This window comes from Myiozetetes cayanensis, unplaced genomic scaffold (genome assembly GCF_022539395.1).
Source record: "Myiozetetes cayanensis isolate MyiCay16 unplaced genomic scaffold, myiCay2020 scf18, whole genome shotgun sequence".
Classification (NCBI taxonomy): Eukaryota; Metazoa; Chordata; class Aves; order Passeriformes; family Tyrannidae; genus Myiozetetes; species Myiozetetes cayanensis.
In genome coordinates, this window is record NW_026087389.1 from 15,798,983 (window position 1) to 15,817,581 (window position 18,599).

The 18,599-nt window shown below is 41.1% G+C and overlaps 1 protein-coding gene across 1 annotated transcript in view; it reads left to right on the forward strand.

Moving 5' to 3' along the window:
• The first annotated feature begins 265 nt into the window (after positions 1 to 265).
• The window catches only part of PRKCD (protein kinase C delta), a 59,225-nt gene continuing 40,891 nt past the window's right edge, over positions 266 to 18,599 (forward strand). The window contains exon 1 of the mRNA XM_050312757.1: positions 266 to 411. The gene's annotated coding sequence lies outside the window, so the exon portion shown is untranslated. The remainder of the gene's footprint in view (positions 412 to 18,599) is intronic.

The following is an 18,599-nucleotide window of genomic DNA, read 5'->3' on the forward strand; positions in this document are numbered from 1 at the left end:
GCCGCCCGCTCAGGTAGGTGCGGTGCGGTGCTGGCCAGCAGCCAGCCTGGGCATCCCCGGCGGCCACAGACCGAAGGTCGGGGGCGTTCCCACACGCAACCGCCTACTCGGGAGAGAACGGGGAGAGAACAGGGAGGGGAACGAGCCGCAAAAAGCCGGAGAAGCGCAGCCACCACCCCTCTCCGCACCTCCGGGCCGGGGCGGCCGCACCAGGTGAGCGCGGCAGGAGCAACGCCCCGTGGGCGGAGCGGAGCGCGGGGCGGGGAGCGCCGGGCTGGGCCGGGGACACACTCGCTCCCTCCTTCCCCCTCCTCCGCCTGCACTCCTTTCGTTCACTCTTTCTCTCTCTCTCTCGGGACAGCGCCCGAACCTCGGCGGCGGCCGCAGCCCCCGACGGCTCCCAGGACGCGGGTGAGTGTCGGTACCTGCCCCCGGCGCGGGGCTCGCCCCGCTCGGCAGTTCCTGCCCCGCCTGGCGCGGGGTGAAGGAGGAAGCGAGACGGGCTCGGCTCCCTCCGGCCCGGGCGGCTTCCGTGGGGCGCCCGGCGGGCAGGGAGAGAGGAAGAGAGCGAGGGCCGCCCGGGGGCTCGTCCCTGTGTGCCGGCGGGGCGGGCGCGGGGCGAGGCGGTGCCTCCGGAGGGGCTGCGGGGCGGGAGGCGGCGGGGCTGCCCTGGCACCGGTGCTGCTCCCGCGGCGCCTCCATGTTCGGCTCCGGGGCGGGGGGCTGCGGGCTTTGTCCACCCAGATTTCCCCGCCGTCCCCCTCGGGGTGCCGGGGATGGGTCCGCCTCGCTCGGTGCCGGCGAAGCGCGACCCTGGGCGGGGAGAGTCTGTCCGGGACCGTGCCCCGTGCGGGGAGGCAGCGAGATCCCTGCCGCCGGTCCTTGACAGAAACATGGAGTTTCCTCCCGGCAGAAATGCCAACTTTGGCAATACCAACTTCTTTTTTCCCCACCCGGCCGCCTGGATACTCTGTTTCAGTCTCCGCGCGACAGCGAATTAGGAGATAAAATGCACAATCTTTTACGTGCTCAGGTTTCCAGCTGAACGGAGACAGACAATAAGGACTGAAGGAGCAGGAATGCCTGATGCTTTTGTGTATGCACATGCCAGGCGTGCATCTATTAAAAAAACAATTTTCAGTTCATCGCTAGAGAATTCCCCGTTTGCATTAGGGGATGAAATATTAAAATAATTGGATCGTGGCATTCTGTGGTTACATTTGACATTTGTTTACTGGTGGGCCCTGACTGTTACACCACTTCACTTCTAGATTGTTCAGGTAGCTCAGAGCAGAGTGTTGATCTGGACACAGGAGCTCTTGCAGGACATTTATGTGCAGGGATAATATTGCTCTGTATCCTGTCTCTTGACTTTATAGGGCAGAACTGAATGTACAGAGCAGATGGGTGTGGGAGAATCAGTTCTCATGCTAAATATTTTCCTAGCTTAAGAAACTCATTTAAAGACTGGATTGCAGTATCTAATATACGTACAAATAGCCAATGTCAAAATCATAGATACACTTGTGTGTTTAGTGCCTTTTAAATCTTTCTTGGTCCTTGGCCTTGTACAGTCATTGCTCTATTAACAATGTAATAGCAAATGACCTCTTTGGCTTTCCAGCTCTCAAATAATGCAGTCCAGCGTTGTGCTAATCAAATAGGAAGCTATAACCAAGCAAACCCAGTGTAGCTTTCTGAGCATGACACTATGAAGAAGTGCTTCTGAAGTGGTTAAGCAATAATTCATAAACATCTTCTTTTTTTTTTTCAAAAATGTATATGCAGGATTTCCTGTTTAGTTCCTGAAAATGGCTGTATTTAAAAATTAGCTGCTTGTCTTTGGACCGATAGATTTCGGTCACCTCAAGACACTACTGTGGGAACCTGCAAATATGCTCCAAGGAGAGAAGCAAACTTAGGGCTGCAAAACACAGGATTACATTTTTTTTTTTTTTTTAAACAAAATGTTTCTCACCCTCACTGTGGTTTTCATAATAAAAGTGTGTGCATTAGTTTAATAAATGATGAAATGCTGGAATTTTCAATTTTCTTGATCCACATAGTTTTACTCAAAGTTATCTTATTGTAAAACTGAATATAGCCAAGTTTTAAGGATGTGTGATTATCAGAATAAAGTATATTACTTTTGAAATTTTGACTGTTTAAAAATTGAAACGTGTAATAAAGGTATTTCATTAATTATTATTATTTGTACGTAGTGCTAAACTCAAAAAAATTTAGAGGCAGCATGAAAGAATCAAGAGTTAGCAATACTTTGAAATTTTCATCCTACATCTCATAATTCAGATTTAGGTATGAAGGAATTGCTGCCACTCAGTGGCTGATACAAACATACAGAGAAATATATTCAGTTACACAGATGTGATGTTTGTGTGGTTAATGAATAAGTCATATGGTAATTCTGTTCAGTCAATACGTCTGAGATAATTGGTCAGGAAGATGTTTGCATTGTTCTCAATAGAAAAGAGCTGATTCTCTGTTTTTTTCCCATTTTGTATTTAATGAATGACAACCCACCTTTTCACTAGGCATAATTATACAGTAGGGTCATACTTTTCTTGCTGAATGGAACAGTGAAATAGCATAATAATTTTTACTTTTTGATCATACAGCATAGGCAAAAAGATACTCTGTAAAGAAGGAATTATTTACGAACTAGAAACTACTTTGAAACTAGAAAACTTAGGAAATTTAACTCCTTTTCTTAAAGAGAAATATTTAAAAGAATTCCTCAAAGGGAACTTGGTTATTTGATGCTATATAGATCAAGGAAATAACAATAAAACCTGGAAAGATTCCATCTTTCATTAAAATAACTGATTTCCTGTGAAAAGCAGGGAAGCTTTCAGGCCTCTGAGTTTATTTTGATGTCTAAAAGCCACAGTCATGACAATTAAAGTTCATCTCAGGTTCAGTCCAATCCCTGGCAGTGTTCAAGGCCAGGTTGGATGGGACTTTGAGCAACCTGGTTTAGTGAAGGTGTCCTTGCCTGTGGCAGGGGATGTTGGAAATAGATGATCTCTAATGTTCCTACCAACCTACACCAGCCTGTGATTCTATGAGTACTTCACAGCCTAATAGTCTAAATTAACCATCCATCCTTGTTTCCACTTGAAGGGCTGCACTGTCACCCTGTCACTGTGCAGAGGCACAAATCCTCTGCCCTCTGGAGTGCTGCCCATCCATAGCTGGAGCTGCTGCTCCCAAAACGAGGAGCCCCTTCATCACAGCCCCTTCTCTCCACAGCTGCAGAGGGACTGGAGGTGGGACTGCAGCACATGTGGATGTATCAAAGCTCACTCAGTGCAGCTGATCTGTGTCAATACTTTACAGGTGTCAGCCAGCACTGAAGTATGTGCCCACACTGTGTTCAGTAACACCGGTATTTGAGGTCCCAAAGCTAACTCGAGTGTGTCTCTTTGTGATGCAGTCCAAATTCATTCTGTACCTATAGTCCACCATTCCCTTCCTTGCATTTACCAAGTACCTACCTAACCTACTGTGAAACGAATGGAGGAAAAAAGGAATAGGCTATGGATTGAAATGTTTGTTGCAGATGAGTCAGAGCTGAATGTGAAGGATGACAAGAAGGGATTTACTAGTGGAGTCTGGGGGCTGTCTGACTTCATTAGGAACCAAATTCCTCTGTTAATCATCCGCTGATGAGAAAGATTATGTGACTTTTCTCTGGGTTCATCCTTGCATTAAATGCATCTTCTCCATTCTGTTTATCAGGCTCCGTCCAAAAGCTGCCTAAAAAGCACCAAAACAGTCTGTGTTCCAGTAGTTTTTTTAATCTCTTGATCCGTGACAAAAGTTGTCATTTTTCTTGAGTCTTCCTTTACCTGCACAATCTGAGCGCAGAATGTCGTTCCGTAGAGCTCTGTGTGGAGCCAAAGGACAAGGAGCAGGAATGAGGAAAGGGGGAAAGCTACACCACCCATTCAGAGCCATTGGCGTAGCACATTAAAAGTAATCATTCTGCATCCGCTTGGCTGCACTTTGCAAAGATGCAATTAGCTGAAATGAGCCTGGGAGAGCTCTTTACAGCCTTGGTAAAATAGTGCTGAAGTGGCTTGTGTTGTGTTCACATTTCAAAGGCAGTTATTTCTACCCGAAAGAGTTTTAACACTTTCTTAAAGAGGCATCACCTCTCTAAGTCAGAAAGCTTTTTATGGTATTTGAGTACTTCTGCAAGAGTCTGTTCTGTATGAAGCAATGTACTGCCTGTAGCCGTCTAGATTATCCATACTGCCTTTATGATTGGAAGCTGCACCAGTGGGCTGCTCCTGTGCCAGAGACACCGGGAAAGGGAGAGACCTGAGGGATCTGGCACACAGGAACACAGGGAACTGCACAAACCTGACCTTGGCAAGAGTCGTGCAAGATTTATTTCTGGTCTGTTCTAGACCAGGCTCTGTTAGTACGAGATACACAGAATGGAAATCTGACATGTGTATCTGTGTGTTTCAGATTATTTTCTGGTTTGGTTTTTTTTTTTTTTCCTTTCAATTAAAATTTATGGACATTATGTCTGCCTTTCAGTGATAGGAAGGTGCCCTGACATCCAGGAAGTAAGCTATGTTTTGAACCTCTTGCTTTTTTCTGATTGACAGTAGAGTTGACAGTTTCTGACTAAAAGATGGGAGCGATGCAGCACAGATTTATATCAATAGCTGTAAATCCAAGAGGCAGGCCATAAAATAAATTCTTTACGAATATTTCTCAAGCCGAGAAAGTGCATAAAACCGCAGAATACTTTTTATGGTATCCTCTTACAGAAATTAATGTGTTTCCTGGTAATTGCTTTGCCATTGAGGGTAGTGCTCTCTCTGGAAAAGTTTATTTAAGGATATTTAAGCATATTTGGTACTCATATGGTAATAATCACCATCCATAAAGTCTGGGAATGACTATCACAGATAACTTCATGAAGCTGAATGCACATGAAGCTTTTAGCCCTGTATGATACTTGCCTGACTGCTAAGTCAGGAGGGTGTGTTCTTGCCATCTCCTCCCATTTTATCAGCCAACCATCAAACTTAAAAAAAAAAAAAAAAAGAAAGAAAGAAGCAGCACCTCTCTATACCCCAGAACAAGATCATTTTTAATTCCAAGGTGTTGCCCGCTTTTGACAACAAAACAGATATGCAAAGTATATATATATATAAATATATACATGTATATATATCTATCTATTTATACACATACACATGTGTGTGTGTGTGTGTGTGTGTGTGTATATATATCTCCTGCTGTTTCTGATACTTTTCCTTCGAGTTGTGAGCCAGCTATGGTATTGTTTTGTTGGAATGTAACCAAGTGGTTTCACTTTTACCCATTGGTAGTGAGAGTGGAGTTGGGACAGCTCCTAAGAGACTGGCTGATAGGTCCAGGTATGATTGCACTGGGCAGTCTGTGGCAGAGACCCTGCTAAAACAAGCTCTTCCCAAACAGCTTAGTAAGGGTTCCCCTCCTTTCTGCAGAGGTGCCTCTGGGCTGCCTTCCCTTCCACCTCACTGGGCTCAGAGGAGTTGTCTGAATTAGTATCTTGTTTCTCACCTCCTGGATGGCTGAAAACCCCTGAGATGTCGTGTAGATTTGGTGCACGAGTGGCTTTGATTTGCATTTTGTTTAGTCTTTTGCAGTCTCAGAAATGATTTAGGTATTTATAGACTTGGTTTAATCCTGGCTACCCGCTATCAATACAGCATATCTTGAAACATATGCAGTAAATCCAAACTTCAGCCTCAGCTTTTTTCCCCATGAAGTAATTCACGCTACTGATTTGGAGCTGGAAGCATAGACCTCTGTTTGTTTAGCCTCCTTGTTTGTAGTGTGACAAATTGCTAATGATGAGATGACAGAGAGAAAACTGCATGGATGTTTAGCCCTCAAGTGTCAAGTTACTTTCTGAGTGTTTTATTTTATTTTTCCCCATCAACACCAATTTATTACACATCTAATAAAATCCTTGTCTGTACACTTGACTCTTTATCATATTCTCTGGTTTCTTGAGGAAGTGCAGTTGAGGCCTCGCCATAGTTTTTCTACTGAAGGAACTCATGAAATCTGAGTGTTTGTCAGGACCACTTTGTTCCTCATCATAACAAAAATATTTAGTTTACTTCAGTGCATTGAATGTATCAATGTTTACGATGAGGACCAGCTTAAGGGAAGAAGGATTTTTGGTTGTGATACTGGATATGTCTTTCTGTTAGTAAAGCTTTTGGTTTTTTTAACTTATAGCCAGATTGTTTTTCTATAAGATTTAGATGTTTGAACATATAGACAGATATGTGAAAAGATGATCAAAACTGTCTAGCAACCAAACTCAAGGTTAACCTTGGCTTCTGCAGCCTGCCTTTGTGTGGGAAACTCTGAGTACAAAGTTATTGCTAACACATTGTTTGATGGCTGAACTGTGCTCTTCTAGGAGGAGGCTGTATTTGATTCTTGTTTGAACAAAAGAGGAATCTTGTATTTCTTTCTTTAAAAAAATAGTCCCTCCTTTTCCAAAAGCCCTCTGTGTAAAAGTTTGTTAGAAAGATATGGTCCAGCCAGTAACAAGTAGTGCTCATCATATGCTTTCAAGTCATATTCTCAAGGAAAATAAATAGACGTATTATAATAGTGTTGAAAGACTGTCATGTTTGAAACATGACACTGACTGCCCTGTATGTTTTATCTCAAGGTATTTATGCCATGTTTTGTAATGCCTCTGGGTGACTGCATTTTGCTGGCAAGACTGTGTAACCACAGTGGGCATTTTGTACCTCACTGACATCGTTAGGGCCTGTTGAGAAAATATTTCACTTGCTAAAGAACACGGTTGTGTGTCAGAACATCTTACTGAAAACTCTTGTGAAAGTAAGATTTATTCCTGATTTATTTTTATGAAGTGTGTTTGATGTGTAGTCCTGTAAGAGAGCACAGATGGCTGTCTTACATCAAGCAGGTGCTGCCAGGATCTTTCATTTTGATAACGAACTCTGGTTTTTCAGATTAAATTTAAATCTAGATCCGAAACCCTTAGTCATACAAGTATCTCTGCAGATGAAGGAGTAGATTTGATTATAGATGCTTTCGGTATTGATAGATACCTGGCTTTGGTATTCTTAATAGTCTGGTTCCTGCACTCCCTGAGCAGTGATGATCACATTTCTTCACATCCAGTGTGCTGGTCTGTTAATGTCGTGTTCGTGCTGAGCTGTGAATTGCTCAACAAGAGTTTAGCAGTTTCCTTATGTGTCTGTTGGCTGATGACTGTGGCCTTCATGAACTCACATCTTCCCACTAATGACTTGGGGATGCTGATTGCCAAATATCCAGAGCATATTCGTGTGTCAGGGAATTCGTGGGAGCACTCTTAGATTACATTTGCTTACGTTCCTCGGTAACAGACAGGAGCTGACAGTGAAGATTTCTGTTTGACAAAGAAAGCAGCATCCCAGGGGCAAGAGCTTCTTAAGATGGACCTGCACTCTTCCAGGTAATTTGAGAGCTAAAATGCATCCAGTTTTGCTTTGGACTAAAAGCAATGAGCCATTGGCACTTGAAAGTGCCTTGCTCTATTTCTTAAAAGATCAGGTAATTGGATCTGCACCACAGACACCCGGTGTGTCCATTGAAGGGGATATGGAGGTTGTTGATGAGGGAAAGCAGGAATGCCAAAGCTGCCATTTAGGCAAGGAAGCTGATTGATTTCTGCTGTAAGAAGGCGAGAGCAGGTGGGAGAGAGAGCAGCAATAAGAGTACAGAGATGGACCTGGAGTGCTGCAGGGGCATCACAGCACAGAGTGATGAGAAGAGCCAGGCTGTGCGATGCTGCTCGTCTGTGTTTGTCAGAGGGTGCTGCCAGTCCTGTTGCTCTCCCTTCATCTTCATGAACTCCAACTATTCCCCAAAACTTTGTAATGCAACCCAAATGCCCACTGACCAGAGCCAGAGTGGGGAGAAGAAATGGAGCTCTGGTTTGTTGCCTGTACTCTGTTTTGCTGTTTCAGTTTAATTTGCAAGTTTGCTTATTTCTAGCAGTGCTACTGAGATTTTCAAGGCAACCCCAGAGTTTTAATGTAATCTGTACCAGTATCTGTCAGATTGGTTTTCCTGACCTATTTTGGGTCCTGCAATTTGGAATTAATGTTGCTTTCTTTTTCCAGTGGGTGGCAGTTGAAGCAAAGAGAAATGTTTATTTGCTTGGAAGTTTATATAGATATGTATTTAAGGAATGGAGAATAAGCCAAAATAGGCCAGTCCTTCGCTGTCTCTCCTTATGCTGAGTTCTGTTCTTTTCTTTATTGCAACTCCTAGCTGGAGAAAAGAACAAATGAAAGGACCACTTGTGACCAAAATCTGCTTTTAGTTTCAATCTCCTGCTTTTGTGCATTGTTCTGCTCCTTATTTCTTTATTCTCTTACTGGCTAATAACTGTGAACTCAGTCTTTCCATCCCTGGATCTCTGCATTGCATAAGCCTCATTTCCAACCTTTGAAACAGGGAGCTGCTGACTTCTTGCAGCGAAGTGTTCACCTACTCAGAGCTGTATTTTGACTTTGAATATAACACATAGCAGCAGTTCTTTCTCCTTTTAAAAAGCAAATCTTGGCGAGAAGCCTTTCATACTGATTCATAGAAGTTTAATGTATATTATAACCCTAATAGCTATTTCCTGAAAGGGCCAAATCTTGGCTGAAATGTACTTTTGTGCACATTTCTTGTATGGAGTTTGTGTGTATCTTATGCACAGCTGAGTTCAAGCATATGTTTTTAAAATAAGTGGTGATTGGAATCTAGAATGCTAAATAAAGTACACAGTGCATTTAGTAAATATAAAATTATAAGTAAAACATAAGTAAAATACATATAAATATATCTTTACTGTATAAATTACTGAAGTTCTAAATCTAGTAAAGATTAGGTTAAATCTATTTTGTAAAATTGTAAGAAGTATGTATATCAGTGCTGAAACCAAAAGTCAGACTGAGAATTGTTCTTGGATCACAGAACAGAATTTAATGTACTTTAAGAATCAAAGTTTACTTTCCCATCTCCCCTGCCCCCAACATTAAAACAGTGCATTGAAAGGCCTTTTGCAGCACTTTCCAGTGCTTCATTTTGTGGGTAAATACTTAATGCTGCAGAAAAAGCTGGTGAAGTCTTTTATTTTAATGATTTTTTTTCTAGGGATGAACTAGCCATTCATCTTCTATAATATGTGATTATAGCAAACTTAGCAATTAATCCCCTATCATCCCCATCTTTTCCCTGAAGAAAATGAGCTTTTGCATAGGTATTTAATGATTGAGTCAGTTTGTCATAGCTAAGCCTTATCTAAGCATATGTGGCAGTCCACTTTAAGTCTGCTCCTTCGTTGGTGCAGTTAAATACAAAAGCTTATGCAAACACAATAATTCTAAATGTTTATAAACTGATTTGCCACTTGTGTGGATACAAATTCTGCTGCTGCTGCTGCTAGAGCAAGGTTCGATTTGACTGACAGATGAAACTTGTAAAATGATTTAGGACTCTAAATGGAAAAATATCCAGGAAGAAATTTCTGTCCACATGAAGTAAATGATGATGAATTAATTACCAGAACAGCAACAGCCTTGTCTGGTTGATAACAAAACTGATTTTACTTATCAGCAGTACTCTATGGCTGTGATAACCTAAAATGGAAATTTTTCATAAGTAAAAAATCCTCTGAAAGCCATGACATAGCATGATTTCAGTTTTGTCAAAGGGACACACTCAAACAGAAAATTACTCTCTTGAGCTTCATGACTCTTTTTTTTTTTTTTTTTTTTTTGTTACAAGACTTCATAATCACGTATGTGATGACTTATTGCAAGTCAGTAAGTGGAAAAAAAACAAGCCACTTTTATTTTCAGTTCCCTAAAGTTAACTGTCAATTACTGGAATGTCATTTGCTGGAAAATAAAGCTTCTATAGATGGTGAAGAAAGGGCTCTTAATTCTTTTAAAACATTTTGATACACACATCATTCTGGAGGTTTTTACACTTTCTTGAAGACTTCATCACATTGACAAACAAATCTTGTTTGGGGGCCTATGGAAGGATTTTAGCATTGTTTCTAGACTAGATTGAAAAAATTATGTACTTGTATTATGGTTTTGGTATTTTTCTTTGTTTATTTTTATTTTTTTCAGCAACCTGATTTTCTTACTACTACTTCATGCTGCTTTCCAGTCAGTAAGCTGATCCTAATACTAAAAAATTTCTGAGTGAGTCTCAAACAGAGGGATGTTTTCTTTGTTTGCTTTAAACAAACCACACAAGTTACACAGCTCTGTTTTGAATTAGCGGCTCTCCAAGCTGGGCTGTACAGTTAATACTTCTCAGACACTGTGGTGAGGCAGCAGTATGAGCATTCAAGCACTTCAAAGGAAAGACAACCATATCTAGTGTTTTATCCTCTTAAAAACACAAAGAAAGGATGCCAGACTTGTGTAATTGAAAACGTTTGCTGTAGGCAAGGTGTCCCAGGCAGACCTTGGTGCAAGAATGTATCCCTGCTCTGCTGTATTTGATTTTGCTTTAGTTACTGGGAGCACCCTGCTGGCTAATAAGGAAGAGTTAAAGGCAATTTAAAACCGTGCCTGTTTGTGTCTCTCTGATTTTGATATTACTCCTGTGGTCCTTTAGCTCTTATTTGGACTTTGGGGGGGGTGAAGTTGCAGTAAATAAATGAAGAACAGCATATTTACACTCTTCTGATCAGGGTCTTATTTTCAAAAGTCCACTTAATACCCCTACTGAATTGCTTAATCATTCAGTCTCCCGAAGGAATTTGTTAGGGAAGCTACAAGAAATACACATTGCAGCACATCAGTTTCTGTATTGTAAAACCTTTTAAAGCCTGTCTATGAATAGTGTAGTGTGGATCTATCTACCATCTGTGCTCAGTGCATGAGGGATTGCAGGGAAGCAGAGGCAGGTGGGGGAATGTTTGGAGCTGAATGTTGGACTCTTCAGGGTAGAACAGCAAGAGTTGTACTGGATAGCAGAGTTCTGCTTCTGCTTGACCCCTGACGTGTTGTGTAGTTTGGGTAATTGGTTGCTTGCTGCGTGCCCAGACAAACATGGGTTTTCTTCATTTTCACCATGTTTTCTTCATTTTCTTCCTGGTTTTTCCTATTGCAATAGCCCAAGTGTGGGTGCCTGGCTGGGGGACCCCACTGAGTGCTGACACTGTTCCCTGGTTTGCTGCCAGCCCCGTCTCACACGGAGTGAGCCCTGAGCTGTCCAGCTGGGAATCATCCCTCAGCTCTCATCCAGGGTTACAGGACTGAGCGGGCTGAGCTCAGCTGTGTGTGCTGCAAAGCAACACCCACTTCTGTCCTCACACAGCCTGAGCCCTTCCCTGGTGGAAACTGGAGATATTTCCATGTAACTGACACTGAACAATATTGTAGCAAGGCTGGAACAAAGATGAGGTAAATGTTTCTGCCGACATCTCGGAGAAAATGCTCTTGAGACTTGTGAGTTTTCTTGTGCGTTCGTTGTGACTTGATGATTATAAAGTTTCTGAGACATTTCCTTGAAGTTAGGTTTTACATGGAGAACCCACAGACTTTGTGCCTGTGCAGGTGTGTTAATAAGATGGGGATAAAATGAGTGGAGTTACAGAGAGGGTTTTGTCTTTTGGGAAGAGAAGCTGGAAAAGCCTTTTTACTTCATTGAATCTTTCCATGGATTCCAGTTAGACTTACTCAGTATCACTTGGAGCCATATGCTGATACTGACTGCTTCTCTCTGGAAGCACTTGCAGGATAACAACATCATATTGTCCTCACATTTACCTGAGAATATGGTTGGCTGAGCTTGCAACTCCTCGCACTCAACTAAACAGAATTTCTCTTTTTAAGTCTTCTGAATGTTTGATCTGATAAGTTGCAAGAAAGGCATATTCTGGTTGCCAGGGAGCAGAACTCCTTCTCCTTGGAGACAAAACGTGGTGACAGGGAAGACAGAAGCTATGGGAAGCCCCTGTTGTGTGTTTGGTGCAGATACAAGTTGGAGCTGCAGGTTGTAGACTAAAGAATGGGAGATGTAAGCCTGTCCTTTCAGCCTCTCAGACTTTATATGCAGTGCAATGACTCCAGCTGTTGCAGCACTTTTTCTTAAGCTCTCAATATTCCCATCCTATATGGGATTACCCCCACCTGGTAGTTTGTGTTCAGGTTGGGTTGGAGGGAATTGGCTGAAGGACCTTGGCACCATGTTTCTATCAGTTGCATCTCCCCACCAATTCAAACAGTACAATTGCTTTTTTCCCTTTGCAGATGTGTAGTGCCATATGACATCAGGTGCATATGACGTTCATCAATAATGAAAGTGTTTGTTCAGCTGAGTGATAATAACAGCTACAAGTAATAATGTCACTAGCAAGCAACATAACAAGAGGGAGTGGGCTGATGGCTTCTGTTCCTTTAATGTGGATCCTGGAATACAGAGCTTGGTTGTCTCTGATTATGCATGAGCTGGTTCCCACATCATTTATGTTTTAAAGTTGTCCATGTTCTGAACTGGCCTTTTGGAGCACAGCATTAGTGCTCTGGGCAGGCTCTGACTTTTCAGGTGTTACTAAATACTAAGAAAGAAATAAAAACGCGAGCTTTGACTTTGAAATGGTTTTCAAGATGTTTGGTTGTGTGTTACAACTGTGCAAATCGAAACACTGCATTCTTTGTAGGTCAGAAGAAAGGGCTGAAGTGGTAGCAGTGATGTGGCCACAGCCCACTTAGAGGATCTCAGCAGCGTGAGGGGCTTGCAGCTGCTCCAGTGGGAGATGTCAAGAGGGGATTGCAGATGAACTTCATCCTGTTAGGTACATCCAGTTCTAACAGTGCTAGGAGTAACCCAGCAGGGAAAGCAAAATGCTGTTTTATTTCCATAGCCCAACCACAAGCCAGAAACCTCTGTACTTCACCCTGCCTAGAGCCTTTCCTGGTGCAGAGACATCCAAGTTTATCTGTTGCTGTTAGACTTTGCTTTGCCTACACATACTCAAACACAGCACAGCCCATCATATCAGGAAGAAATTAGATAGTGACTGGAGTTACCTGGGCTCACCAGACTTTGAACAATGTTTGAGTAAAACCAGATTGAAAGCAGTATAACCAGTTTTCCTGTTGCTGTAGATGTGCTCACAAAGATCTCAGTGTGGTCATAATTTGGGTGGCTTGGTAGCACTGTCATTGGCAGAGAAATAAGTGAGCTCTCACATTCTTACTTCTTGCTTGCAAGATTGTGCTTCAAGAATTAAATTTCCCTGATTTTAGCCAGACAACATATTTTATTAAAATGTCAATGAAGATGATATTTTTTTCTTCCACTACAACTGTTTTAACCAGTACCATTGCACCTGTTGAGGGATATGTGGTGTGTATGTATGTCCACCCCTAAAACAAACTCTGAAAAAAACCCCACCTTTTGTTGATAAAGTGTGAAAATAGCAAAACATAATTTTGATACTGCTTTAAATGAGAGAGAAATTAATTTGAGACCTCAAATTCTGTACTTTAAAAGACATTTTCACATGAGACATTCTGGTGGCATCAGTCTTAATAGAGCGTATTTCACTGAACTGAAACTAATCTTTTACTTTTTCACTTTTTTTTCCTGTGCTCTGGTTTTCTTCCTATACATTTTCTATGCTTTGCTGAAGGGACAGATGCAGTTCAATCCTTTTGTTTCTAAAACAGAACTTAATACAGTTAAGTTCTACAGTGAAACCTATTAAATCATGAAACTCCGAAAAGCTTTGTTTTTCTGTTACCCAGCTCCCTTTCTTCCTTGACCTTTGATTTCTGTGATGTATAGGAGACATAAGTAGCAGTCAAAAACTTTACTGTGTTACTTTGATTCTCTCTTATTTTAATCCTTCCAGAGACTAATGGCAGTTCCCCAGTGCTCCTAGGAAATGTCCTAGTGAGTCCATTATTAAAACAAATAACCAATTCCAGTGGTAGTACTTGCAGGAAGCATTATACTGCAATTTACTGAATTTCTGAGATCAGTCATTAAGTCATCTTTCTGTATCCATAATTTTTTATACGGAAACTGCTGGTTTTATAGGTATCTGAGTTTTGGGGAAAAACCAAACCAATGGTCTCTGAAAATGTGTACAACTTTAAGTATCTAATTTATTTAGAAATGCCTGGTAAAGCTCCAGAGGGGGGAAAAAAAAAAAAAAAAAAGTGTTAAAATATGTTTTGCTCAAAACTGAGTCTCTGTCATCCTAAAAGACTGGGAGTATTTGGGTGTTTTTCCCACTTTTTTCTTCTGAACAAAATCCATTGTGCTGCCGTCAAGTCTTCAGCAGTTTGCAATCAGATGTTTTCAGGATCTGTCACACTAATCAGTTTGCTTGTCTGAATCTCTTCGAAGGAGCAACTTAAAAGATTTTTCTTTTATTGTTGAAATATGGTCCTAACCTTCCCCACGGGTGTTTTTTCAGAAGTTGCTCATAGCTGGAGGTTTTTGCCTTTCAAAATGCTTTGTAAAATCAACAGAACAGTGGAAAGTCGGTGTAAAATTCAGAGCAGCCTTACTGTGATCAAACAATTCTGCAAGTGTGTGCAGCTCTTTGCTCTGAGTCTCTCCCAGTTCAGGCTTGTTTCATTTAGTGAAATACTTTGAAAGGGCTGATATGACATTAGTGTGAAGTGTAAGGTTATACAAATAAAGTCATGTATTCCTTTAAAACCCCACCTTTGGAAATATGTTCAGCCATAGAAAACTTTTGGTTCTTTCACAGTAGCTGATTTGTTCTTTTTAGTTAGATTTTCCTGTGTCTGAAAGGGTCTTTGTTACACTCTTTGGCTCTTCTTGCCATTGATATACAGGGTTGAGGTTTTCCTGTTCAGGGGAAAATTGGCTACACTCACTGTGCTGCTTCTAGTAAAGCTCCTAGAGCAGTCTTGGAAAATGTAACAGATTGGGTTTTATTCAGCTGGTATATTTTGGACCTTTACCATGTTCTCATTTATCTCTCACTCACAGAAACACTGTAAAATGGCAACCATGTAATCTTTTTTAGATTATAAAGCCTTTGTTATGGCTCCAGAGTTTGATGGCTGACGCTTCACTGTATGCTTTGATCCTCACTTTCTGGTTTTTGTTTTTATTTGGTTTGAGGTTTTTCCCCCTGGTGTCTCTGGAAACATTCAAAGTCCTGATTTTATGGAATCAAAATGAAAAAGGTCTCTATTAGATTAGTGAAACATACGCTTTGCTTCATTTTGCAGAGTTGTGTTTATTGCTAAATCCTAACTCTTCTCTGTGAAGTACTAATTTTACCTTCTGCCTCCAAGCTGGCTCTTTGTCTGTGAACAAGGAAAAGATTCCTGAGACATGGGGGTTCCTCTCTTGCCTGCCCCTTGGCTTGGTTTCTGTCGTTCATATTCAAGTTGCTGTCTGAGTTCAGGATATTTAGGTGTGATAAACTGTAGCAGTTGCAAGAAGCTTGTGCCTCCTTGTCAGGAGCCACGTGTAGGATTTCAAATAATTATTCCAATAATGATTCTTGACTTCAGTGTGAGCGCTCAAGAGAGCCTTTGGTTTGCCTTTCAGTTTGATTGCTGCTCTATTTACAATGTGGAAAGCTTGTTTCCTGTGATTCTACTCTGTTTATCTTGAAAAGCAGGAAAATTTTTCGGGCTATGAGACTCATTTAGATGGATTTTTTTCAATTTCAGTTGTCTGCTATTATTTCCTCGCAGGTACAAACTCTGTATCTAATCTTTGAAGGACTTGGTCACTGTGATTTAGATTTGCCACAGCCTGGGTCTTAAAAGCTGTAGGTTATCTAGGAGAAAACTCATCTGTCTAGGAAGATACTACCAAAGAAAAATCTGAAAAAGGAATAAACAGTGAGTCTGCAAAGTATTTCTTTTGGGTTTTATTATTTAAATTAGAGTTAATAGAGCTTAACTCAGGAGAGTTAGATTTTTGTGGTTAAGCTGTACTAGAAAAGGTTAGGAAGGACAGATTGTTGTGCTGGGTTTCCTAAGGAAGACAAACTTGGTGACTTGTCAGGGTAACACATTACTCATGGACTACCTTGTGTATTCAAGGAAAAATCCCAGACACTCATCCGATGATGTGCCTGTTTCTGTCTTGCCTAAGTGTGGTTACGGCCCAAATCCAAGAGGTTTAGAAGACAGAATGAAACCCTTGCCAAGTGTGAAAGACAGGTATGACAGGCGGGTACTGCTGGCAGACAGTTCCATTTCTTATGCAGCCATGTGAAGTGGCAAGCTGCCAGTTTTCCACATATGAGGAAAGATAATTGCCTAACAAGGTCACTGGGAACAGGGAATACAGTGGGATAGAAATTTTGTCCTGTCCTTTGGTGGAACAGATCATTTGACTTCATTACATGCCAGGAGGACCCATGGGGCCTAAACTGTGCCAGTTCCAGACACTGTGTGTATCCCGTGTCTCCCATGGCCAGCCAGAAAAATGGGTTCATGAAATGTTGGAAAGCGCCCAAATGAAGATTATTATGCAAAGTAGAGCTGAGGCAGTCTGTAGTTATGTGGTAGCTTTCTTAAATGTGTAAAGACAGGAGATAGATGGGGGATTTTTTTGTTGTTCTCATCCTTTAATTCTGTGGGAATGGTGTCTTATTTCTGATTTTTTTACTTGCTTAAACTGCTCTGAAGATAGTGTCAGTCATTTTCTTGTCCACTTGTATTGTGTTTGTGATTAAGTCAAGTTTTTACAGGGTAGCTTCACAGTGTCACTGAGATGGAATTATTCTCGTTTTAAAGGGAGGGAATTATTATAAGAAAATAGAAGATTCTCACCTAAGATACTAATCTCATATTTTGTTTTTAGCTATACCTGTGTCTCCAGAGTACATTCCAGGTGATTTATAGCCATGTCTTATTAAAGAGCTGAAATCCTTTTGGATGAAACCTAAAAACTCCTCTGTCCCTTTGAGGCAGAAAACCTGCAAAGTCTGTGGAAATTCAATGAGATGATTACAATTACACATACTTGTAAGTAACCAAAACCACATCTACTAATCAGAGAGATTAAGCAACTTCAGTGGAGTTTGTTAGCAGTCATGCCTGTAGTGCATGTCAGAGACTGTAATTGCTGTTTTGAATGAGTCATTTGGGTAACAGAGATCATAATTTAATTTGTAGCTGTGTACATAAGCACACAGAGCACGGGAACCACCTGTTAAATACTTCTGCCTTATAATAATTTTTTTACTGTCTCTCATTCAAAAATGTGCTTTCAGAGGAAGAGGAACTATCTGAAAGAAATGTGTGCTTACATAGATTAAACTGCATGGATTCAGATGGAGCTTTATCTTTCTGATGCCACACTGAAATATTTATATGATATTCAAATAATGCATGTGGAATAGGCACAATCAAGTGTTGGGGCAGCTTCCAGAAAAGATGTTCAGTGTTTTCTCAGAAGGCACCATCCTTCAGCTTCCTGGCAAAAGAGGAACTATGGTTTGAAAATGAGCCAGTGATCCTTCTGATGAATTTTCACAGCTCAAATAATGATCAGCACCCAGTGGAAGATTAAAAAACCTGTAAATAGCTGGTTTGCTGCTGGTGGGGTTTTGTTCCTTCTGAAAAACAAAACAAAACAAAAACAAACAAGCAACCAAAACAAAACAGCTGCCCTGACAACAACAAAAAACAAACAAAAAAGGGGGGAAAGAAAAGGAGAAAAGAATAAAGCCTTGAGTAATGTCTTGAACTGGAAAATTCATGGAAGAGGCAGATTAGCTTAAAAGATTAGTAGATATACTGCTGAAGTGAGCTTGTCCATGCAAAATTCTTGCATGAGCAACAGACTACAAATGTAATAAGAATGACTGTTCATGGTATTCCTGACATCTTCCACAAAATCTTCAACGTCACAGAATTTTATTCTAACCTCTTCTCCCCCTCACTTCCCCCCCTCCAATGAAATATCTTTTCAGTGGCATTGCATTGTGAAACATCAAAATGCTGGGCTCTGAAAAATCTGAACTTGACCTTGCCTCAGCAAATGGCACAGTCCTCCAGGGGAGTTCTGTGAACCTTTAAATTTAAGCTTCCCTTAAATTGGGAGGTTCTGATTCCCACAAAAATAGTTGTAGCATAACTATTTTTTGCCCCAGACTACTTAATTCCTAGGTCTTGAAACTAAGAATTATCAGGGAAAAAAATTCAGTGTCATGTCAGTCCTCTCATGGTGTTGTTGCTTCTTGTTCTTTGCTGTGTTTTTTAGTGAACTGTGTGTTCCCATGTATTCCCATAGTCCGTTTGAGCAGGAATGTTTATGTCTGTAAGCTATGCCAAAAAGAGGGATTAAACCACTCCAGAAGTGATAGGAACTAACTGAGAAGTGATGAGAGGAAAAGAATTCTTCTAAATATAATTTAATTAGGGCTTGTCACTTGGAAAAAAAAAAAAAAAAAAAAAAAAGAAAAAAACCAAAACCACAAGCAGACTAAAATCTCTCATAATCCAGAACTCTGTATCTGCAAACTGCTAATTTTCTGAAAGAGGTAAGAACTTTTATGTGCTCTC